This window comes from Pan troglodytes, chromosome X, assembly GCF_028858775.2.
Source record: "Pan troglodytes isolate AG18354 chromosome X, NHGRI_mPanTro3-v2.0_pri, whole genome shotgun sequence".
In the NCBI taxonomy this organism is placed as follows: Eukaryota; Metazoa; Chordata; class Mammalia; order Primates; family Hominidae; genus Pan; species Pan troglodytes.
Genome location: NC_072421.2, coordinates 9,698,112 through 9,723,149, shown reverse-complemented (window position 1 = coordinate 9,723,149; position 25,038 = coordinate 9,698,112). Strand labels below are relative to the sequence as shown.

The 25,038-nt window shown below is 40.9% G+C and overlaps 1 pseudogene; it reads right to left on the bottom strand.

Annotated features, from left to right (window-relative positions):
- Positions 1-17,505: 17,505 nt before the first annotated feature.
- LOC112207273 (5S ribosomal RNA) lies at positions 17,506-17,624 on the bottom strand (annotated as a pseudogene).
- Positions 17,625-25,038: the final 7,414 nt, after the last annotated feature.

The window sequence follows — 25,038 nt, the reverse complement described above, 5'->3', positions numbered from 1 at the left end:
TAGGTAAAAAGTAGCGCACAGAAATGGATAGCAAGTCAGAAATGGTTTTCTGAGTTTCTGAGGTTATCTGGGATTTTTTTTTAGAGTTAGGAGAAAAGCCTCCTTTCTTCCCAAAATACCTGGACCTACCTGGAAATGTGAGACTGGCATGAGACTATTTTGGCTTAATTTTTTCAGAGAATGAGCCTGAGGTAGGACATTTTATTGCGGAGAGTAACCCCCATGGGCAGGAACCACGGACAAGGTGGGTTGGGCAGGAAGAGAGGAGGATCTAATTCAGGAGCGATTTACCCAATGGGTCACTACCATGGGCTACTGGTTACTCCATTCAATGACACTGTCTCTGAAGGGTAGGAATGTTTTTCAGACCAGCCAGCCAGGGTGAGGAAGGGAGAGCATCTGTCACCTGGCTCCAAACCCCTCTGGTCAAACATTCGCCCTCAGCAGGCAACCATTCCCCTGCATCGCGGAGTGTGCAGTCAGCTGACACCCATGACCCCAGCAGAGATGCCCTTAGGGAGAAGGAAGGCAGGAGGCTCCCGGCATGAATCTGACAGGTATCAGGGTGCAGCTGCATGGAGCTTCTCAGAGCCTGTGCAGAGCTGGGTGATGGCACAGGAGACCAGAGAGGCCAAAAGCTTCTGAAGAGCTGTGTAAGAGACATCCTACCCAAAGACACAAGTGCTCAGCTTTATTCATCACTTGGAGGACCTGGAGCTCTTAGATCAGGCATGAATCTAACAGTCAAGCAGGGACCATAAGGGCAATATGAACAGAAATAAGCATTAGCTCTTTCATAGTTACAGAAAAATCTTGTATCATTTTATCTTACCAAGTTTTAAAATAATATATTTGTTTTCTAGAATATGCTCTAGGAATTACAAAAACCATGGATTAATATTTCCAGAATGGTCTTCTCCATGCTGTGCATAAGGGACAGATTTCCTTTTGCCACTATGAGGCTAGGAGTGGACACCAGGCTGACATGATGCATCCAAGGGCTCCTTGACCTATGCCCTGGGCTCTGTTTTGTAGAGAATCATGTGCGTTCTGCAATGCACATTTGGTTTTACATTTTAAAAGTGGTAGAGCTAGTTATTATTAGAGCTTTTTACTTTTTCATATATATATATATATATATATATATTTTTTTTTTTTTTTGAGACAGGGTCTTGTTCTGTCCCCAAGGCTAGAGTGCAGTGGTGCAAGCATGGCTCACTGTAGCCTTGACCTCCTGGGCTCAAGCAATCCTCCTGCCTCAGCCTCCTGAGTAGCTGGGACTACAGGTGCATGCCACCACACCTGGTTAATTTTTTATTTCCTCTTTTGTAGTGATGGGGGGTCTCACTATGTTGCCCAGGTTGGTCTTGAACTCCTGGAATCAAGCAATCCTCCCACCTCAGCCTCCCAAAGTACTGGGATTACATGTATGAGCCACCACACCTGGCCCTCATTTTAGTACCATTAAATTATAAAATATGTGTGTGTGTGTGTGTATGTATATATATATACGTATATATATGTATGTATATATGTGTATATATATACGTATATATATATACATATATATATATATAGTATTTCAAGAGAATATGTCAAGACTACAAGCCCTTACCTCTAATTTTGGAAGCTATAGAGACTCAGAATTCAGAATTTTCCAGATTTTAGAAAGATGAACTATGGGCATAAACCATTGAGTAGGCCACGCTGCTGGCGGGGCTGGGGAAGCACACCATAATCAAACATCTTCATAGTTATGCATGAAATGTTTGAATAGTCACATAAAGTGAGGCAAATAAAGACTATCAATAGCTTCTCTCATTTCATTTTAGGTTTTTGCCACTGTAAAATTTTTGAAAGAGAATTAAGAACAAATCTTTCAGAATTGCATATAAAGACTGTGGATCTATACAGCAAACTTCTGTACCCAGCTGATGGAAGGAACACATGTTAACATTTTTACATATTTTCATAAGATTTAAGAAATTCTGCTTCAGTTCCTCCATCCTGCTTCTCCTGAGTTAAGCATTATCCTGAAGATTATATGTCAGTGCCCGTTTGTATTTTACACATGTATATGTGCTCAAAGCAACACGGATTTTATGGAAGTGCTGGATATATCATTTTGTGGTTTAGCTATGTTCACCTAAAAATATATTATTGATTAGGAGGCTGAGGCGGGCAGATCACGAGGTCAGGAGATCAAGACCATCCTGGCTAACACGGTGAAACCCTGGCTAACACGGTGAAACCCCGTCTCTACTAAAAAATACAAAAAAAAAATTAGCCGGGCGTGGTGGCGGGCGTCTGTAATCCCAGCTACTGAGGAGGCTGAGGCAGGAGAATGGTGTGAACCCAGGAGGCAGAGCTTGCAGTGATCCGAGATCGTGCCACTGCACTCCAGCCTGGGCGACAGAGCAAGACTCCATCTCAAAAAAAAAAAAAAAAAAAAAATATATATATATATATACATAGATATGAATATATATGTATATATATGTGTATATATGTATATGTGTGTATATATGTATATATATGTGTGTATATATGTATAAATGTGTATATATATATGTGTGTATATATATATTATTGAAAATTTTTTTTTTTTTGAGACAGAGTCTCGCTCTATCTCCTAGGTTGGAGTGCAGTCGCGTGATCTCAGCTCGCTGCAACCTCCACCTCCCGGGTTCAAGTGATTCTCATGCCTCAGCCTTCTGAGTAGCTGGGCTGACCTTTGTATTTCATTTTGTATTTCGAGTAGAGATGGGGTTTTGCCATGTTGGCAAGGCTGGTCTCGAACTCCTGACCTCAGGTGATCTGCCCGCCTCAGCCTCCCAGCGTGCTGGGATTACAGGCATGAGCCACTGTGCCTGGCCTATTATTGAAATTTATCTGTGTGGATACCTGCTGTTTTAATTTATTTATTCTGTTCTTTGGCAGCCTGTTGTATAACCACTTCAAAATTTTATTTACCCATTTCTCAAGAACTGAGGAGGGTCTAAGATTTTACCCTACTTTCATGTGAGGAGTTTTGCCAGCCACAGTACCTTGGATACTGACAGCAATCATGAGACTCTTGGATCAGACAATGGACTCTGTTACTCACGGCACAGTGAACAGCAGGAGCTTCATGTTTTTACCAGTTCTCTTTGTGCCTGGAATTCCATGGAGGTGATGTGGAGGAGTCCACGTGTTTGCTACACATGCAGTCAGTTGGTGTCATAGCAGAGGAACCCTGAAATTAGAAAACTCAAATCTTTTACAATGGCCAGTAAGCCAGTCTGCTTAAACTTTGCTCCAGAGGGAGACACTATTACTATCTTCTGAGGCTGTTCACCATACAAATACTCTTGAAAAGATCATCCAGAACAAAAGCTGCCAGCGCCTCTGCTGAAAAAATGTGCAGACATCTGAGAGAGCCTCATGGAGAATTGTCTCCTATCCCAATACAGTAATTGGCACACGTCTAGTTTGTTTGCAATTTTCCCCATTACAGAAAGTGTTTAATGGACATTTTTCTGTATGTTTCCTGGCAAGAGTTTTTCTGTGATGTGTACCTAGGAATGGAAGTGCTGAGCTCTGTGTATACGGCCCTTCCTCATGGTTCTAACTACTAGAGCTTTATAGTAAGTCTTGGTATGTGGTAAGACATGCCCTTCCTCCCTCTTTTCAAAGTGTCCCCAAAAGGCTATACCTAGGTCTTTATTCTTCCTTAAGAATTTTTCAACTGCATTAGATGTTGCCACCTTATCTTCCAAAGCTGTTGTTGCAGTTTGTCTTTCTCCCAGTGATATATAAGAAGCCCATTAATTCATAATTGCCAAAACTTGTAAGAAACCAATATGTCCTTCAGTGGATAAGTAGATAAAGAAACTGTGGCACACTGGGACAATGGACTATTATTTAGCAGTATAAAGAAATGAGCTATCAAGCCACCAAAAGACATAGAGGAAACTTAAATGCATATTGCTAAGTGAAAGAAGCTGGCCTGAAAAGGCTACATACTGTATAATTCCAAAGATATGTCATTCTGGAAAAAGGAAAGCTATAGAGACAGTAAAAGGATCAGTGATTACCAGGGTTTCAGGGGGAAAAAGGGAGCAACAGTCTGGACACAGGGAGTTTTCAGTGCAGTGAACTTATTCTGCGTGATATTGTAATGGTGGACCCAAGTTATTATACATTTGTCAAAACTCATAAAAACTATAACACAAAGAGTGAACTTCAATGCAAACTATGGACTTTAGTTAATAAATTTCTTAATATTAATTCATCAGTTGTAACAAAAGTACCAAAATGTTGACTGTGGAGGTGGTGGAAGGTAACAGATGGGAAGTCCATACTTCCTGTAGCTTTTCTGTTAATCCAAAACTGCTGTGATAACGTCTGTTTAAAAAGTTCCTTTCTTCATCTTTGCCAGTGTTTTGAATGCCAAACATTTGCATCTTCACATATTTGATGGGTGTGAAGTAAAATTGTATTGCTTTAATTTTTATTTGACTGATGGCCCTTGGGGCATACTCTTTTCATATCCTTTATTTTTTTCTGTCATATTTTTTTCTTCTGGATTTTTAGTACTTTTTTATGTTTTGCATTTCACCTTTAGGAATTTAATCTGATTAGAATTTATTTTTGTGCCTGGGGTATGGTTAGGTAGATAGATAGTTGATAGAAAATAAATAAATGATACATAGATGACAGATGATAGATAAGCAACAGATGATTGCTAGATGATTGAGAGATGATAGATAGATGATAGATAATAGAAGATTGATAGATGATGAGAGATATTTGAATCTATGTAAATGAACACCAATTTATATATTTTTTTAACTTGTATTTTAAGTTAAGGGGTATATGTACAGGTTGGTTACATAGGTAAACTTGTGTCATGGGGATTTGTTATACAGATTATTTCATCATCCAGGTATTAAGCCTAGTACCCATCAGTCATTTTTCCTGATCCTCTGCCTCCTCCCACCCTCCACTCTCCAAAGGCTCCAGTGTCTGCTGTTTCCTTCTATGTGCCCATGTGTTCTCATCATTTAGCTCCCACTTATAAGTGAGAATATGCGGTATTTGGTTTTCTGTTCCTGCATTAGTTTGCTAAGGATAATGGCTGCCAGCTCCATCCATGTCCCTGCAAAGGACATGATCTTGTTCTTTTTTATGGCTGCATAGTATTCTGTGGTGTATATGTACCATATTTTCTTTATCCAGTCTATCACTGTTGGGCATTTAGGTTGATTCCATGTCTTTTCTATTGTGAATAGTGCATGAACAGCAATTTATAAATTTCCTGGTGTAACCGTACACACTGTCAGGTTTTGTTTATCTATCTCTATCCCCCTTTCTCATGGTTCTAACTACTAGGGCTTTATAATATTTCTTGGTATGTGGTAAGCCGTGTCCTTCCTCTCTTCAAATTGTCTCCAAAAGGTTATGCCTAGATCTTTATTCTTCATTAAAAATTTTAATATAAATTTGTCAAGTTTTATTAAACTCTGCTGGGTTTTTGTGAAATTCATTTAATTTGTAGATTGATTTTGAGGAAAATGTCATCTTTACCATATTGAATTACCTTCCCATCACATCAGATCCAGTTTTTTTAAAAACTGGATTTAAAAAAAGTTCTTGTACTTTATTTATTTATTCATTTATTTTTTGAGATGGAGTCTCACTCTGTCGCCCAGGCTGGAGTGCAGTGGTGTGATCTCGGCTCACTGCAGGCTCTGCCCCCTGGGTTCACGCCATTCTCCTGCCTTAGCCTCCCAAGTAGCTGGGACTATAGGCGCCCGCCACTGCGCCCAGCTAATTTTTTGTATTTTTAGTAGAGACAGGGTTTCACCGTGTTAGCCAGGATGGTCTCGATCTCCTGACCTCATGATCCATCCGCCTCGGCCTCCCAAAGTGCTGGGATTACAGGCGTGAGCCACCGCGCCCGGCTGTTCTTGTACTTTAAAATTTTATTTTCTCAATTAACATTCAGTGAAATTTACTTTTTAATGCACACAGCTCTATTAATTTTATACATGTAGCCACCAGTCAAATGAGGATATAGAACAGTTCTGCCAGCCCTGAAACTCTTGAATGCTATTCCTTTGTAGTTACGTCCTCTCCATCCCAACTCCTGCAATGGCTGATCTGTCTTCCAGCGCTACAGTTTTTTCTTGGAGAATGTCATATAAATGAACTTGTGTTAAGACTGGCTTCTTTAGCTCATAATGCCTTTGAAATTCACCCAAGTTGTATCAATAGTTCATTTCATGTGATTGGTGAATAGCACTCTGTTGTATAGATAGGCCACATTTTGTTTATTTATTCACCAAGATGAAGGAGATTTTTGTTGTTTCTTGGTTTGGGTGATTATGCTTAGACCTGCTCTATACATGCATATACAGAAGTTTTCATTTCTCTAGGGGTATAACCCAGGAGTGAGATTGCAGGATCTTCTCTTATGTCCATACCATATTCTCCGTATAGATCTTGTACCTTCTTTATGTGATTTGTGACTAGGTAACTTACACTCTTTGTTGCTATTGTGAATGGGATTATTAACATATTTTTTCTGGTTGATTGTGGCTGGAACCCTGTTGATGTTTGTTTAGTGACCTTGTATCCAAAAATCTTGCCAAACTCTCTTATTAGTTCCAAGAGCTTCTTTGTAGATTCAGTTAGAATTTTTGTGATTTGACAGTCATCTTGTCTGAAAATTATGAAGATGTGAAGTCTTTTATTAAAACTATGTGTGTGTTCTGATTCCCAGAACAATGGTGAGTAGAAAAGGTGACAGAAGGTATCCTTAGCTTATTTTTTCTTGAGCAAGTTAGAGTGGGTCAGTGGTCACAACTTCCATGTGTGTGTCCTTCTCTTTTGCTTTCTTTCCCTTTTCCTTTCCACTCAGATCAAGTCCTCTGGACTAAGGAGCGGGCAGTAGAGTTAATTTATCTGTTGTCTGTTCTCACCACTGTACAGGGCAAGGTCTTCCGTGAGACCCATTAGATTTCACTTAGAATGAGAACAAAAGGCCAGGTGTGAGTTCCTAGTGTCACAGTGACGTGAAGGCGTGCACGAAAGGTTTGGTGTCTGATACCTATTTTCTTCCCTAGTCCCAGTGTGTGCCTAAAAATCAGCCCGGGAGGCCTCCACAGCTTCTGAGGTCTTCCACGTTTCCAGGTGATTTGAGATACTACAAGCAAGCCCGTTCTTTTGTTGCTTTCAATGGGAGGTTGACTTTAGCCTGTATTATTGGAAACTGGAGCTCCTCCATTCCTCGATGGAGTTTTTCATGCCAATGAAGCTATGTACGTTTCTGTGTGTGGGCATGCGTGCGCATTTCTAGAATTCTGTGTAGCGTTTCTCTAAATAGTTCTTTTCTTAAAAAAAGAATACCTTGTTATTGCACTGTGCTTTCTATCCTTTCTCTTTCCTCTTCCCTCCTTTTTAGAAGCTTATTGTGTTGTCTTTTTTAGGTGGCATGATGATTCCCAGTCCTCAGCTGCTCATTCTCCCTGCTTGTCATGTTTGTGTGCTCTCTCAGCTCCTTTTGTGCTTGCCTTCTTTCTTCTTTGTTTTGCTCCTGCTGGTCCCCCTTGAGTTTTTAATGTTAATTTCTTGGTTTCAGGTTCCAAACGAAATGAACAAAGCTGGGGGCCTGTACCCTCAACATAGCACGATGCCAGATTTTCTATGTCATATGAAGCCTCTTTGCTTCCACCTGTGTCACGCAGGCCCTGGGGATTTGAAAAGCCTCCGTGTCCCTGGGCCAGTGGATAGTTCTTCCCATCTCTATTTCATGGGTGGGTAACACATGTGGACTTCTGGATTTCCCTGAGACCAGTACTAGCTTAGTCACTTTGTATAGGCCCAAGGCCATGCCTCCTGTCTTCTTGCGAGCACCGAGACCCCAGTCCACAGATCCGATCATACAAGTCACACACTCCACTGTGGTCTTGTTACTGTCTGCCACTTATGACTCTACTTTGATCGCTTCGTTGTGTCTGGTACCTAGGACATTCCCCACCCAGTCTGCCCTCTGCCCCAAGCTGGAATATGCATATATTTTGTCCAGTTTTGCAAAGTCTTTGCAGAACGAGTAGGGTCTGTCTGTGTCAGCTTAGTCTGCCGTATTGCCTAGAATTCCCTTTTGCCTTACCAAGTGGCTCAGCAGCTATTTTAGTGACGGGGCAATGGCTATATCATAAATGAGGATAACAATGGAAAAAATACGGCTGTCTCCTTAATAGCTTCCTCCTGGTCTTTCAAATCCCTTGGGAAGAGAAATGGGATGTAAATAAACACCAATTTCCCCTTATAGTTTGCTCAGGCAATGTGGACACGGTGCCAATTTGGTGCTAAATAGACATTTTCGCTAATGAAATAAATTTCTACTTCACTTTAGAGGAAGTTTGCTCTTCAAGGACGCTGAACTACTTTCATTCTTAATAAATGTATTTGTTTGCAGATACTGTCATCGCCCGAGCTTAAGCCTCTTTTGGTTAATGGGCCCCACATGCCTCTTGGGTTTCTAAGCCCTGCCTGGGGATTTAGCTCTTATCATGATTAGTGTTAGTTTAATATTTGGAAATGAAAGCACATTCATTTCAATTATCTATGCAAGATATTTTCTCTTTATTTTGAGTATCTTTCTCATTTCCTTGTACATGACATCTCTATCTTCAACACTGTTTGTTATATGGATATCTTAAAGACTTCGGCACATTCTGGGCTGGCTCTTTCTTTAAAGCAATGAGTCACCAAGTCTCCATCACAGAGCCATTTGGCAAGATTGTACTATATAAATATCTATTTTAGAGTTTTGTCTAGTAGTGTAATAAATAGAAGAACATTTTTAGATTTTGGTCAGGAAACAATATACTTTATAAAGATTTATTTTCTGGAATTTCATAGGTTTCAATGCTTTGAACATTTGATACCTAGATCCATACATTGATGTTCATACTCAGTTTTACAATTTGACTTATGTTTTGGTATATCCTTTTTTTTTTTTTTTTTTTTTTGAGACCGGGTCTCACTCTGTCGTCCAGGCTGGAGTGCAGTGGCACAGTCTCAGCTCACTGCAACCTCTGCCTCCCAGGTTCAAGCGATTCTCTCACTTCAGCCTCCCTAGTAGCTGGGATTACAGGTGCCCTCCACCAAGCCAGGCTAATTTTTGTACTTTTAGTAGAGACGGGGTTTCACCATGTTGACCAGGCTGGTCTCGAACTCCTGACCTCAGGTGATCCACCCGCCTCTGCCTCCCAAAGTGCTGGGATTACAGGTGTGAGCCACTGCGCCCAGCCGTTTTGGTATATCCTTATACAGATATATGCCTGATGTGCGGACTGTTTTTTTGGTAGTTAATCTGTGCTGAATCCAAATGGATTTATATTAGAAAGCACTTTCCATCAGTCCCAGGATTAAGGAATGTAAGTCAGAATTGGGAATGTGCTTGCCCCACCCCCCATTTTAAAAAACAATTTCCTTGTTAAGCTCAGCAGAACAAGTAGCTTGCTCACTGTGTTAGGCCTCAACCTCTAAATCACAGGGAAGTTCTGAGTGTTAAGTGTGGCAGTGAACAAGAAGTCTTCCGCCCAGTGAGTGGTGCAGAGTAAGGCTTCAGAAATATCCACTGTTATTATTGATCATCATCTCCTCCTCCTGCTCCTCCTCCTTTCCCTGTCCTTCTCCCCCACCTCCTCTTCCTTCTTTTCCTACTCTTCCTCTTCTTCCTGTGTTCTGTTTCATAATGCATCCTAGAACTCTGCCTAGCATATAACAGAAACAAACAAATGAAGATTGGAATATGTCTCTGATTATAGAGATGAAAACAAAGGAAGAATCAAGTTCCTCAATGGGTCTTTCCTCAGTCTCTCGGCTCACACACAGCTCCTTTCCATATGCCTGGGTTGACTGTACCGTGTGGCAGTTTCCACAGACAAACAGAAAGACAACTCTAATGACTCACCTAGACCTTCTTAGCCCTAGAGAGGGAGGAAGACAGTGAAGGCTACAGGATTAGCAGTGTCTTGTCTCTTGGGGCGGTCGTGGGTGTACTAGAGGAGGGCTTGGAGTAGAAACCTCTCCTATTCCTGTTGGAAACTCTACAACAAAGTCATGCTTCTCAAACTGTCTGTGGTGAAGGAATGCGGTTTGATTGTTTTTGTTTGTCTTTGTTTTTAACTTTGCAACTCATCCCATGACTTTCCATGCAAGGTCAATAATGTTTGAACTGGTCTGTACCCTGCTCAACGAGGTGGGTGCACATAATTGGATATTGTGGTAATGACTAAGAGTTTCTCAACATTTACTGTCACTTTCTGTGCTTGCCCCCATCCTATGTAGCCTGGGAACAAACATCTGTGGAGTGATAAGTTAGGAAGTCAGATTTTTTGGTAGCAACATAAGAACCATTTAATGTAAACACCAACTGAATCCTGGCTGTTGTAACAACTGTTTGAGTAAAGTGATGAATTTCAATGTCTATTCATTAATCTATTCATACAGTGAATACTGACAACTTATACATGTTACACAAGCTTAAGGAACAGAGTAAATGATTCTGAAAGGAATACTTGCTTTAGTGGACATTTAGTGCCGCACCCTGAAAGAGGGGGCTTGTGAAAAGTTATTTGAAGGTCAAGATGAGACAGGACAGGGCATCATTAAATTCAGCAAACATTTTTGGAGGGTCATGAGAAACATCAAGATGCTGCTGCTGCAGTGCTGTCTGTCCTTGGAGACTTCAACTTCTAATGGGGTCAGAGGGAGGAAGAGTGGAGACTCACACTCAAACTCAAATGGAAAGCAGAGCTGGGTAAGTTATGTAAATAGGAGGGGCACCCAGACCAGGGGGAAGGATGTGCATGGCAAGGAAAAGTTGGCAAGTGCATGGTACATCGTGGAAGTGGTGAGGAATCAGAGGGTTGAAAATTTGGGTAAATGGAGGCATTAAGAAGCATGGCGTTGGGGAGTAGGATGGGCTGGCATCCTGGGTTCAGATGTGGTGGACCTTGAAAACTCTTGGCTCTATTCTCTAATGCAGAACAGACACAGATGGTTCTTGAGCCAGGAGATGAAAGCAAGGGAAGGTGAGGGCTCAAATGCCCAGGCTGTTGCATCTTGCAAGAGGATGGGGGCAGGCTAGAAAGAAGGCAGTAAGGGTTGAGGCTGGAAAGGAGGCGAGTTGGCAGGGCCCCAGTGATGGAGGACAGAGCTCCACATCTTTCCCTGTGGTTTCTAACTTAAGCAATATCATCTCAAGTATACAGCTGGAGAAACAGATGTTTGGGGGAAAGAGACATTGTGAATGGGAGTGATGGTACCAGCAGGAAGTTAGGAATGCATCTGTGCCTCAGTAGAAGAACATTGGAAAAGATAGCCTTGCAGGCTCAGATTTAAAGGAATTCTCTGCCATTCATAAGACCTGTACTGCAGAGAGCTTGGAGGGACTGGCTGAGAGCTCGAGGCTGGGGACCATGGCAACCAGATTCATCAACACATTAATATTGTAGGAGTTTGTTCATGCACGAGCACAACCTAAGACCCTCTTTCAACAATGACCAGGTGAGGAGGAGACTCATGCTGCCTAGGGAGGGGAGAGGAGACCTAGAGGCATTTAGGTGAGGGAGAGCAAATGTTCTTGCTAGTCTGTCAGAGCATCACCCTCCCTTGCTGCTTCCCTTGAGCCTGCCCACACCTCTGCAGACACTTCATTTCTCATTCATTAAGTCTCTGAAATTGCCCTTGAACATGCCATCTTTCTATACTGGGACCATGACTGAAACCCTGGATGGCTGGCCTCTGAGTCTACTTTAATCTTCATGACATCACAATGCCTTTTTAAAAAATATTATTTTTAATTTTTGTGGGTACACAGTAGGTGTGTATATTTATGGGGTGAATGAGATATTTTGATACAGGCATGCAATGTGTGATAATCACATCACGGTAAATGGGGTATCTTAACTTTAAACATTTATCCTTTGTGTTACAAACAATCCAATTATACGGTTTTAGTACTTAAAAATAAATGATTAAATTATTATTGACTATAGTCACCCTGTTCTGTTATCAAATATTAGGTCTTAGTCATTCTTTTTAATGATTTTTTGTGCTCATTAGCCATCCCCATCTTCTCTAACACCTCCACTACCCTTCCCAGCCTCTCAGCCTCTGGTACCCATCCTTCTACTCTCTATCTTCACGAGTTCCATTGCTTTGATTTTTAGCTCTCACAAATAAGTGAGAATATGTGATGTTTGTCTCTCTGTGCCTGGCTGATTTCACTTAACATAATGACCTCCAGTTCCATCCATGTTGTTGCAAATGACAGGATCTCATTCTTTTTTATGGCTGAATAGTACTCCATTGTGTATATGTACCACATTTTCTTTATCCATCTATTGATGGACACTTAGGTTGCTTCCAAATCCTAGCTATTGTGAACAGAGCTGCAATTAACGTGGGAGTGCAGATATCTCTTTGATATACTACTGATTTCTTTTCTTTTGGTGCATACCCAGCAGTGGGATTGCTGGATCATATGGTAGCTCTATTTTTTTTTTTTTTTTTTTAGGAACCTCCAAACTGTTCTTCATAGTGGTTGTACTAATTTACATTCCCACCAACAGTGTACGAGGGTTCCCTTTTCTCCACATCCTCGCCAGCATTTGTTATTGCCTGTCTTTTAGATATAAGCCATTTTAACTGGGGTGAGATGATATCCCATTATAGTTTTCCTTTGCATTTCTCTGGTGATCAGTGATGTTGAGCATCCTTTCATATGCCTGTTTGCCATTAATATGTCTTCTTTTGAGAAATGTCTATTCAGATCTTTTGCCCATTTTGTGATCTATATTTTTTCCTATAGGATTGTTTGAGCTCCTTATATATTCTAGTTACTAATCCCTTGTCAGATGGGTAGCTTGCAAATATTTTCTCCCATTCTGTGAGTTGTCTCTTTGCTTTGTTGATCGTTTCCTTTGCAGAATTTTTTTACCTTGATGTAATCCCATTTGTCCATCTTTGCTTTAGTTGCCTGTGCTTGTACAAGAAATCCTGCTCCAATATCGAGAGTTTCCCCAATATTTTCTTGTAGTAGTGTCATAGTTTGAGGTCTTAGATTTAAGTCTTTAATCCATTTTTATTTGATTTTTGTATATGGTGAGAGATAGGGGGTCTAGTTTCATTATTCTGCATATGGATATCCAGCTTTCCCTGTACCATTTATTGAAGAGACTGTAATTTCTCCAGTGTATATTCTTGGCACCTTTGTTGAAAATGAGTTCACTGTAGGTGTTTGGATTTGTTTCTGGGTTCTTTATTATGTTCCATTGGTCTATCTATGTGCCACGGTGTTTTGGTTACTATAGCTCTGTAGCATAATTTGAAGTCAGGTAATGTGATCCCTCCAGTTTTGTTCTTTTTGCTCAGGGTAGTTTTGGTTATTCTGGATATTTTTGCAATGTCTTTAAACGACGCCACCTGCCGTTAAAGTTGAGTCAAAGAGTAGAACAAGTAACAGTGGCTGAGAAGGACTAGTTTTGAAAGTAGGAGGAAATCCAGGAAGTGTGGCATCATAGCACTGAGTAAAAGAGAGCTATACAGTGGGAGTATCAAAAGCTATGATAAAGAAGTGATGTTGTTAGAATAGGGGTCTACAGATACTTATAGCCAGCCCTCATAGAGCCCTTTCTGTGTCTCAGGCACTATTGTAAGTGGTTTACATGTTTTAACTCTATAAATCCCCATGAGATAAGTAATATCACTATGTTCATATTGCACACAGGAAACTGAAGGGGTTATGTAGCTTACCCAAGGTCACACAGCTAGTAAGTGGTGCAGCAGGAAGTTTAATCTGCTCTTATTAATGCTGCACCATTGTTCAATTTAAGCAACATTAAACTTCCCAGAAGAAAATAGCTAATATTCATTGGTTGTAACTTCTTATTTTAATAGTAGAAGACACTAGAACAGGGGAGGGTAGGATGGAAGTTTAAAGGTAAAAACAGAAAAGGAGGGATTTGTATAAAAAATGAGTTCATCATCTCTGTTTAGTTCGTGAGTCTATGTTATGGAACTTTTTTCTTTTCTTTTTGTGAATAGAACAGAAACTTAAACTCGTGAAAATAAAAGCTCATAGAGTTTAATGAGGGCAAAGGTTTTTTATTGACCTACTGGGACTTTGCTCGGGAGGAATGTCCACATGCCTTCTACTCTCCTTCACTGAATCTGGGTCCTATGGAGACCCAGTTTTTCTGAGTACCACTTTACCAGAAGCGAGCAGGTGAAGTCACCTTACTAGAGCCTAAGCACATAGATCAGTAGAACTAGAGATTTCACCAATTCTGCGTTCCCTTTTTATTCCTCTTGGAGATGTTCTTAGGGAACATTTGCAGCAGCCATGCAAGACATATGAGATTTGCAGGGGCTGAGGGTAGGATGAATGCAGGGGGAGGGGAGTGTGGGGAGGCTGGAGAGGTGACACAGCTGGCTGCGTGATTTCAGCAGGGGCTCTGAGGGGTTCCTAGATGCCCACATTACTAATGACAAAGTCGGTTTCTTTACCTTTTCCAGGACAGCTGGAATATATGGAGAATCTTCAATTCTTTTTTCCTTTTTAAAAAATATTTTAATAGACAAATAACAATTGTACATATTCATGGGGTGCATAGTGACGTTTCAACACCTATAGTGTATAGTAATCAGATCAGGGTAATTAGCATTTCCGTCATCTCAAACATGGTATCATTTCTTTGGGTTGGGAACATTCAATATCCTCCTTCTAGCTATTTGAAGCTATGTATTATATTAACGTTAACTATTGTCATCCCACAGTGCTATAGAGCACTAGAACTTATTCCTCCTGTCTGGTTGTAATTTTGTAGCCTTTAACAAATCTCTCCCTATCCCTTCCTTCGCCCTTGCCTTCCCAGCCTCCAGTATCCTCTGTTTTCTTTACTTTCTTGGTGTGAAATGACGTGCATTAAAAAGGCAACAGGGAAAAGAACATAGCATAAAGTTTCACAACGAATAGTAGGTACGGAACAGTCTTTCTGAGCCCAGAAGAAATTTTGCATTATCTTTGCTGAATAATTCTTCCCTACCACTCACAACACCCTTGCTTAGGATGGCTGAGAAGATAGCCTTGAGTTGATGGGTCAGGAGATGTTGTAGAGATTTTTTGAGAGAAGAGCCAGTGTGTGTGTGTGTGTGTGTGTGTGTGTGTGTGTATTAATACTTATTTAAGTAATCTGAATGCAAACTGGATTTAAATGGATGGCATTGTAGGCAAGGATAGATTTTATAAACCAAAGAGCCCTTGAAATAATCAGCTATTAAAAATACATTAATATAATCATCTTTCACATATGCTTTCTTAAGTTTGATTAACTGCTTTCTAAAAGTGTATTCGATATTACAGCCACATCAAACAAGCTGTGCTGAAATGTATCTGAGCTTATAAAGCACAAATCAGATTGTAGATCACTTGAGAATTGGGTATATGGGAGAAGAATGTAAACTATTTCCTTTAAACAGTGGATGGAGAAGTAAGTCCACAAGTAGTTAATGATGACCTTGGCCGACCTTCAATTATGTTAGCCTAGAAGGGATTTCTTGAATGTATTTACCTTGTTATTAACTTCTTGGTAATTCTTTCACAATTCATTTTTCTATTATGTCAGCTTTTATTTACCTGTAAGGACACTTTCACGTAAATTTCATCTCATCCAAGGATGATAAAGAAGAACCTTGAATGAAATGAAGTTCATCTTGAGTTAGAGCCTCCCAAAACTTGAACCAATTTTCCTTTGCGACCAATGTCTGGTAATAAGTTTGGGGCTTTAAAAACTGTAATAACTTTCTCAGGCCGAGAAAGGTAGTAAATCTAGTGCAAATCCATTTAAAGGTTCTGGGCAAGACATGCTTAAGAATCCAAAAATGGATGATGAAGTAGCTATAGTGGCTGAAATTAGATGGTATTTCGGGTACTAAAAATACACACATAGATGTGGAATAATTAAACATAAGTACAATATTACAACATAGCAGACAACTGGAAGTCTAAATTAATGTCAATTAGATAAGAATAAGTTTAAATATGTGAAAAAATACAGTGCCATATAATATAACTCTGAAAAGGACAAAAATGGGAATTCCTTAGTTATATAAAATGGGATACTGAAGAACAAACAAAAATGGAATCAGAGCAATGGATAAAAGAAATGCAAATCTCTAAAAATTTATACAGAAATATAAATATTGAGAGAAAATAAACTTCTTTTTCCCGAAAAGCGATTTAAAAGCAATCTTCCTGATTGGTCACCTACACATTAAAGATACCGTAAGATATTGTTGCTCAATGTGTCAACTTGTGCCCTGGAAATTCTCAGACAGGAAAAATCACTCTCGGAAAGAGAGTGTATGGCTGGAAGGTGGGTTTGCACTTCATAAAAAACACAAAGGCCTGAAGGAAGTCTCAACATCATATGCATGTTGAGGAGACAGAAGGGGACATTCCAGGAAAGGAAAGTGGTGAGAGTCAAGGGGTGGGGGCAGGGATGGTCTGCATAATCCCTGCATGAAGCATTGCACCAGGAGGTTTTTGTAAGACTCCTTTCTGGAAGCTAAAAAGAGGTCTGGCAAAGAATAAAAAATTGAGGAGAGGACCGAGGAACTCTTTTGAAGTATATGAGCTATCTGTTGCTGTGTGACAAATGGCCCCCACTTTAGAGGCTTTATCTCAAGTTTCTCTGTCAGGAATCTGGGGGTCATTTAGCTGGGTCCTCAGCATCTGAAGATGTTGGCCAGGACTGTGGTCATCTTTAGACTTGACTGTGGAAGGATCTGCTTCCAAGCTCACGCACGTGTTATTGGCAGGATTCCTTTGCTTGTAGGCTTATTGGCTCGAGGGCCTCAGTTCCTTGTTGGTTGTTGTCCCAAGGCTGCCTTCGGTTCCTTGCCATATGGGCTTCTCTACAGGGCAGCTCACAACCAGAGGCCTAGGATAGAAATAAACGAAACTACCATGTGAAAAGAAACAGCAAGGAAACTTTCATGTCTCAATCATAGCACTAGGTAGAGGGAGGGGAAAAAGATTTTGAACCGCAAGCAGATTTATATTCTGAGTTGACACCACCCATGTGGTCTAAAATCTCATGAAGAAATTTTAATTTAAAATGCTCTTAGTCTATCCCAACAGTGATCAAAAGACATTATTGATTGTAAAATGCAAACTGATTTAAGAGACGTTAAAATGCTTTTTACAGTTACCTTATATTTAATAAAATGTGACCAAAGTTTTGCTATAAAAAAGAGATATAATTTATATACCATACTATTCACCCATTTAATTTGTACAATTCAATGGTTATTAGTATATTTGCAGATTTATGCAACCATCACTACAATACATTTTAAAACATTTTTGTTACCTTCAAAAGAAACTTCATATCTTTTCATTTTTATATTTATTTATTTTTTAAATTTTATTTTATCTTATAAAGCTTACAGCACCCGGCATTCTCAGGTGGTCTCCCATCCAAGTTCTAACTAGGCCCAACCCTGCTTAGTTTCCAAGATCAATTGGGATCAGGCATGTTCAGGGTGGTCTGGCTGTAGATAGACACTTCATATATTTTTAGTTATTACCCCCCAACCCCTAGCCCTCGGACCCCCATCCCAGCCCTCAGCAACAATGTATCTGCTTTATGTATTTATAGATTGGTCACAGACATTTACAACTGATGTTAGAAGTCACATTGCTTTTGTCATATTCATTGCTTAAAAGTGAGTCATTAGGTCCAGCCCACAGACAGGCAGAGAGGCTTCTACAGGGAGGTGGGATTCTTGGAAGCTGCTTTAGAAGCAGCCTACCATAGGAGGGAACCAGGAATGTGTCAGGAGCCTTGAGTAGATTTAATGTCCTTGCTTTTAAATTGAGAGCCCATGAATACTTGGAAGGAAAAGCTTCCCAAATGGTCAGGCCTCCTACTGAGAACTTGTTAAGTGGCTGAGACCATCTTATCTCTTGATAGTTATGCATATATGAGGGCAGAGAGACCATAAGGGATGAAAGGATGACATGGCTTCATTCTCTGCAGCTCATAAGGCTGTCTTGTGAACAAGGCAAAATGTAACAAACCTGCACGTTGTGCACATGTACCCTAAAACTTAAAGTATAATAATAATAAAAAAATGAGATACGGCAAGGCACAGGAAGGGAGATGATATGGTTTGGATGTGTGTCCCCTCCAAGTCTTATGCTGAAATACGATCCCCAATGCTAGAGGTGGTGGAGCCTGGTTGGAGGTGGTCATGGGGGTGGATCCCTCATGAAAGAGTTGGCGCCCTCTTCATAGTAATGAGTGAGTTCTTGCTCTGAGTTCGTGTGAGATCTGATTGTTTAGAAGTGTGTGGCACCTTCTCCCCTACCTTGCTCCTGCTTTCACCATGTGACACGTCTGCTCTCCTGCCTTCCGCCGTGATTGGAAGCTTCCTGAGGCCCTCACCAGAAACAGGTGCCAGCACCACACTTCCTGTACAGCCTGCAGAACTGTGAGCCAAAACAAACCTCTTTTCCTTATAAATTACCCAGTCTCAGGTGTTTCTTTATAGCAGTGCACCTGGACAGACAGAGGGAGATCCTCTTGAGCGTATCCTGTGCTGCATCTGCCTTCCCCCTCTGGGTGTGCTCTCGTTAGCCAGAATAACTTGGAATTTTCCAGGCCCTCAGAACTGACCTCTGCAAGACAGAAGTCTTGTGTCCAGGGCAGGTGACCTTTGACTTTTAGCTTTTTAAATATAGACATTGCATACTAATGAGGACAGCCTGGTGTTGGGATAATTTAGTTTTTCCCTGAGTGCTTCCAGAATCTAGTTCCATGAAATTCTCAGTGAAATCATTGTCCACCCTTAGATATTCAAAATACATGCTGACATCTGGAAGGATTACAGTAATGAAACTTGCTTAACTTCATTTGACTGGACACTTTCCACACATATCTGACCATGAGACACCCGCCCCCCCCCACACACCCATTTATCCATCTGTTCGCATTGTAGGGCACAGGCAATGTCCACTGCTGTAACTCTCTGTAGACTGTGGATTCTCCCTGTTGGCTCTTGTTAATACTGTGCCTTAAGGCCATTAGAACTATTGATGTTTGTCACATGAAAGCTGTTAAGCCAGGGATTCCTCATAGTGTATTTCCTTGGTGGAGTTCTGAGCCTATATAGAGGAGTTTACTTCGATCTCTGTTAAATAGTATTGAGTTAAAGGTCAACTGTATGCGAGGCAGCATATGATATGAAAGCTCAATTGATTTTACTGCTGCCAACTGGCTAAGCTTGTAGGGATGATATTGAATCTCCAGGCCGTGATTTATTTTATGGACCATTGTTCCCAAAATAGGCAATCCACAAACATTCCAAAACATCCGTTTTAGTATTGAGTGGGCCAGTGCTGAGTGCACAGTCCTTCCTCTCACTGCAAAATGCCATTCTTCAGATTAATATCCATCCCACTTTATAGCTGACCCACTTCTAGGTAAAGCAGTTAAAAAAACAGCGAGCACTTTACTTCAGATAATATTTCTTCACTTTCCCCACAAAGAGCACCTCTGTGAGTTATCTTACAGTCAATGGGGATCACGTTTTCAGTATTTTCTCAGCTATCTACTGAAGGCTGCATCAAGAAAGAACTGGGTTAGACTGAAGGGAATTGTTTTAGTGAATCAGCACTAGCTCCTGGTAATCAATATAACATTCCCTAGGAGCTTGAAAAAAAATTTGTCTAATGTATTTTAGAATTCACAACTGAACCGTGAGTCTTTGGTTTGGAGTCTACTTCTTTGCCTTATTTTCAAGTTGGTGGCAACTCCAGACTTGAGGAGATGTGCCTGTATTTCAGGATGACTAGGAGTGGTTCTCTGCAGTTTTTGGGTACAGCCTTTCAGTGAACTTGAATGGATCTAGAATTCTCACCTGCATCTAGAATGCTGCACTAAGTTTAAACTAATTGTAGATTACATCTTGTGACCGTTCTTGGTTTTGGCCCTCTTAATCATGTTGTGTCTTCCTGTCTAGCTATGAGAGGCTGAACCCTAAGCTCCTCCGGTGATTGGTATATGCGTCATGCATGCCCTGTCTAATCATCTCCCATTGAGTGTGGGTGAGACCGGTGAATATGATGAATGTCATTCTCTTGATTACGTTACCTTAGATGGCAAAGATGAGTTGTCACCCACTCATGATTACATTATGTCATATAAGACTCCATGGTAGCAGGCTGGAGAAAGAGAGAGAGACACTCTCCTGGAACAACTGAAAGGCACTGCAGAAACAAACTATCATTTTGTGAGAGGGTCACAGGCTAGGGCCTGAGGGTAGCTTCTGGAAGCAGTGACCCCTGCCTGACAGCCAGTGAGAGCACAAAGGCCTCAGTGCTACAACTGCAAGGACTTAATTCCTGCCCAAAACCATATGATCTTGGACAAGGACCCCAGCTCCAGACACCACAGCCTGACACCTTGATTATAGCCTTGCAAAGCCCTGAGGGCTGGACTTGGTTAAGCTGTATCTGAACTCCTGATCCATGGCAACTGTGGGCTAACAAGTGTGTGTTGTTTCAAGGTCCTAAGTGTGTTATTTGTTGCACAGCAAAAGATAACTCACACACCAGCTTAAAACATTCTCCTTAGTAGCAACCATTTCTTGCTCTGATGGGATAATATTGTGCCACCTATGCCACCCAAGGTATCTGTTCCGAATGCTTCCACTTCGTCTCTTGCCTATCCTTGACAAAATCTCTGTAGATGCTGCAGATGGACTTGGCACACTTCACAAGTCCCAGCTCACTGTGGCCCTGCTCATCTCCATTTGCAGACTCCTCCTTCCTCATGTTCCTTTAAAATTGGAGCTCATTAAGGAGATCTCTGCAACCAGGGATGGCACCCTTTCTTTTTATGAAGACATTTGAGATAATACTATCAATGAAAAGGCCTTTTTAAAGGCAATCATGCTGCTCTTTCCATGTTGTATTAGCATTTGTGATGTTGCCCGAGACTTTTTTCAATTTGCTGCAATTAATTTTTTAGTGGCCTCCTACGCTTACCGAAGAAACAGAGGCTTGCTCTGAAGGGAAGTGGTGTCATCCCCTGCCACACCCACACAATGTATTAGAATCCGGGAGTGGTGAAGAGGCAGTTTATTCAGGTGAATTAAAAGGGGGCGTTTTTCATGGGGAATCACAAGTAGGTAGAGGAGGCACCGGCAGTGAGAGAAGTGGGACTGAGACCTGGCACAGACACAGCCACCTTCTACCCTGCGAACGTCAGCAGTCTGTTCTTGGAAAATCAAAGATCTGCAGGAAAATGCCAACAAGGAGCCTAAAATACATCACAAATGTTGCATTGGAGAAATGTGAACATTCTCTGAAGTTTGGGTACTCAAGGTTAACAGGCCTTCTACTGGGAAAGTGTTAACCAGGAAGACATCTGCTGCACATGCCTCCAGTATGCTGAGCTTCTCTCGGAGATGGATGGAAAATATGTGAGCTATAGATGCAACTAGTCCCCTGGCTAGAGGAGAAGGGAAATTCGGGTTCTTGCTTTTAAGTAAGAATGCAGTTTCCATACCCGGAAAGGAATACGTGATTTAACAGGGAAAAACAGAAAACAAAAAGACCTGGAGTCAACGAGTCGTCGAAACTTGTGTGGAGATGATGATGAGCAGAAGCCAATTGTGCAGAAGCAAATCTCAGAGAGAAGAAATTCCCTGTTAGGGGGAGCATAAAAATACAAGTAAGCCCTCCCCACGGGGATGCATCTGTAGCTACTGAAAAGCCACAGATGTCTGGCAGGGAGGATGCCCGGACCCTTGCAGATTGAGGAGACATGTTGCCAGCTGCAGATGTCCTGCTTTGAGATCTTTACTGAGAGTCTGGGGCTGCACACATTGAGCTAGGAGTTTGTAATCTTAATCCAGGACTGAGAGAAAGTAGAGCAGTTTCCAAAGGTGTGGTCCGCACAACATAGATGACACCCCAGAAAGCCAAAATGACACTGGCAAATGTGGCCTCCTGACCAATGTACCATTAGTGTGTCAAATAAAAGAATTAACATATTTTCTTCTATAGCACACAGTTTCTGAATAGAATTTCTTTAATAGTGCAAATTACAATTTGTGACTGTATTGTGTATTGGCTTACTTTTATTGCAGTGGGCTGTTTTCTCAATATAATGTAATCGCTATTAGGGCAGGTTGCATGTGTCATTTGTCCAACACTACATCCTTAGGAACTGAGTCAGTTCAGCCAGTTCTAGGCTCAATAGGTCTTCCTTAAACATGTACTTAATAAATGCATAGAGGAAATGATTGTTTTTAAAAATATTTATTTATCATTATTTTTTCAGCTTTTATCTTAGATCCAGTGTGTAGACATGCAGGTCTGTTACCTGGGTATTTTGCATGGTGCTGAGATTTGCCATCTTTATATTGTTGAGCATCCAATGTTTAGCTGCCACTTATAAGAGAGCATATGCATTATTTGGTTTTCTGTTCTTACGTTAATTCACTTAGAGTAATGGCCTCCAGCTGCATCCATGTTGCTGCAAAGGACATAATTTTGTTCTTTTTATGGCTGTGTAGTATTCCATGATGCATACGCACCACATTTTCTTTATCGAATCCACCACCGATGGGCACTGGGGATGATTCCTTGTCTTTGCTGTAGCGAATAGTGCTGTCATGAACTTGTAAATACATGTGTCTTTTTGGTAGAACGATTAGTTTTCTTTTGGATATATACCCAGTAATTGGATTGCTGGGTCAAATGGTAATTCGGTTTTAAGTTATTTGAGAAATCTCCAAACTGCTTTCCACAGCGACTGAACTAACTTACATTCCCACCAACAGTGTAAGCATTCCCTTTTCTCTGCAGCCTCAACAACATCTGTTGTTTTTTGACTTTTTAATAGTAGCCATTCTGACTGCTGTGAATTAGTATCTCATTGTGGTAAAAAATGGTTATTAAAAAAATGTGTTAGTCCTTCTTCCCTCCATCCTTCCCTCCTTCTCTTTCTCTCCTTCCTTTCTTCCTTGTCTCACTCTATATCAGTGAAACAACGGACAATCCCCTGTAGCATTCAGCATTTCATGGAATGCCAAGAGTCTACCAAAGCCTCTACGGCCCTAACATCTTCCCCTTTCTGCTGATTCAGATGCACCCAGATGGCACTGCCAAAAGTGATCTGCAATGCATCGCTTGTGACTGAGTTTCTGCCAAGAAAACTAAAGGGCTTGAAGCCAGACTTCTCTGTTTTCCACTTGGATATTGTGGTGGTAGAAGAAAATGGAAATTAGTTGGGCAGAATCCTGAGGCGGTCCCAGAGAGTCCCATTCCCTGGTATATACGCCCTATATAATCTCCAACCCTTATGCATGGGCAGAGCCTTCGGATATGATGGGATATCACTCCTGTGATTAGGTCACTTGTCAATCAACTTTAATTTAATCAAAAGGGAGTGTCTTGGTCTTTTCTCTGTCGCTTATAGCAGAATACATGAAACTGGGTAATTTACAAAGAAAATGAATTTGTTTTTTACAGTTATAGAGGCTGAGAAGCTCAAGTTGAGGAGTCACATCTGGTGCGGGCCTTCTTGCTGGTGAGGACTCTGCAGAGTCCTGAATTGGCACAGGGCATCACATGGTGAGGGGGTTGAGTGTGCTAGCTCAGGTGTCTTTTTCTCTTCCTATAAAGCTACCAGTCTCACTCCCATGATAACTCATTAATCCATTAACCCATTGATTTATAAATGGATTAATCCTTTCAGGAGGGCAGAACCTTCATGACCCAATCACCTCTTAAGGCCTCCTCCTCTCAGAATGGCCTCATTGGGGGTTAAATTCCAACGTGAGTTTTGAAGGGGAGAAATATTCAAACCACAGTGGGGATACTATCTGGTAGGGTGTGATCCAATCAGGTGAGCTATTAAGAGGAACTCAACCTTTCCAAAGTCAAAAAGATTGGAAGTGTGAGGAGGGCTATAGAGTGGGCCAAGCACCAAGGAATGGAGAACAACCCCTGGTCAACAACTAGCAAGACAATGGGAGTCTACAGCTACAAGGAAATGAAACGAGCTTGGAGGAGAATCCCAAGCTTCAGAAAGAAACACAGCCCAGTTAATATCCTGATTGCAACTTTGTGAGACATTGAGCTAAAACTGCAGCTAAAACAGAGCTAGACTTTTGACCTACATAAATGTGAGATAATAAATGTGGATTTTTTAGCCATGATATTTGAGGTAATTTGTTATGCTGGGATAGGAAACCAATATAGAGATGTTGACATTTGGTTCCATTGATGGTGTCAAGGAGTAGAAACTGATTTTCAGGATGATGGCTTACTCTCCTTCTGGCAAGGGAGAGCCTGAAGAACAAGGTCATGGTTGGCAAGGAAATTATTCACAAACCTGGTCCAGTAAGACATTTTCTCTTGGGGCTTAATGACAGTGCTAATGTTTTTTCCATGATCCATTTTTTTCTTCACTGGGTTTATGTTTGCTTTTCAAAATAAGGCAATGGTTCACTGAAGAAGATAAACCACCACCACCACAACCACCAAGTACAACAGCATAAATCAAACCAGAAAATGTTCCTAGGTTTTAGTAGGGAAGTTTTGATCCTCAGGTAGAAAGGTAGGGCTATGCTATCTACTTTCCCCTTGAGATTTATTTTTCATTGGGTGCATTTCACTTTGACTTTCACAGTCATAAACTTGCCCTGAACCAAGGAGCACAAACTTGAAGAAAGGAGCACAAACTTGGACAAAATCCCTCTCCCGAACAGGCTGGGATTTAAAAAAGTAACTGTACTGAGTATCATGGCTGAACCAAAAGGAAGTAATTATTTAAAGCAATCATAAAATAATTTTTTAGATTAAGTTTTTTCATATTTAGATTACCTTTCTGGTCCTCTGAAAACTGAGCTTTAGCCACATAGACAGAGCAGCTTTCTTTTACACAGAATCCTTCATCC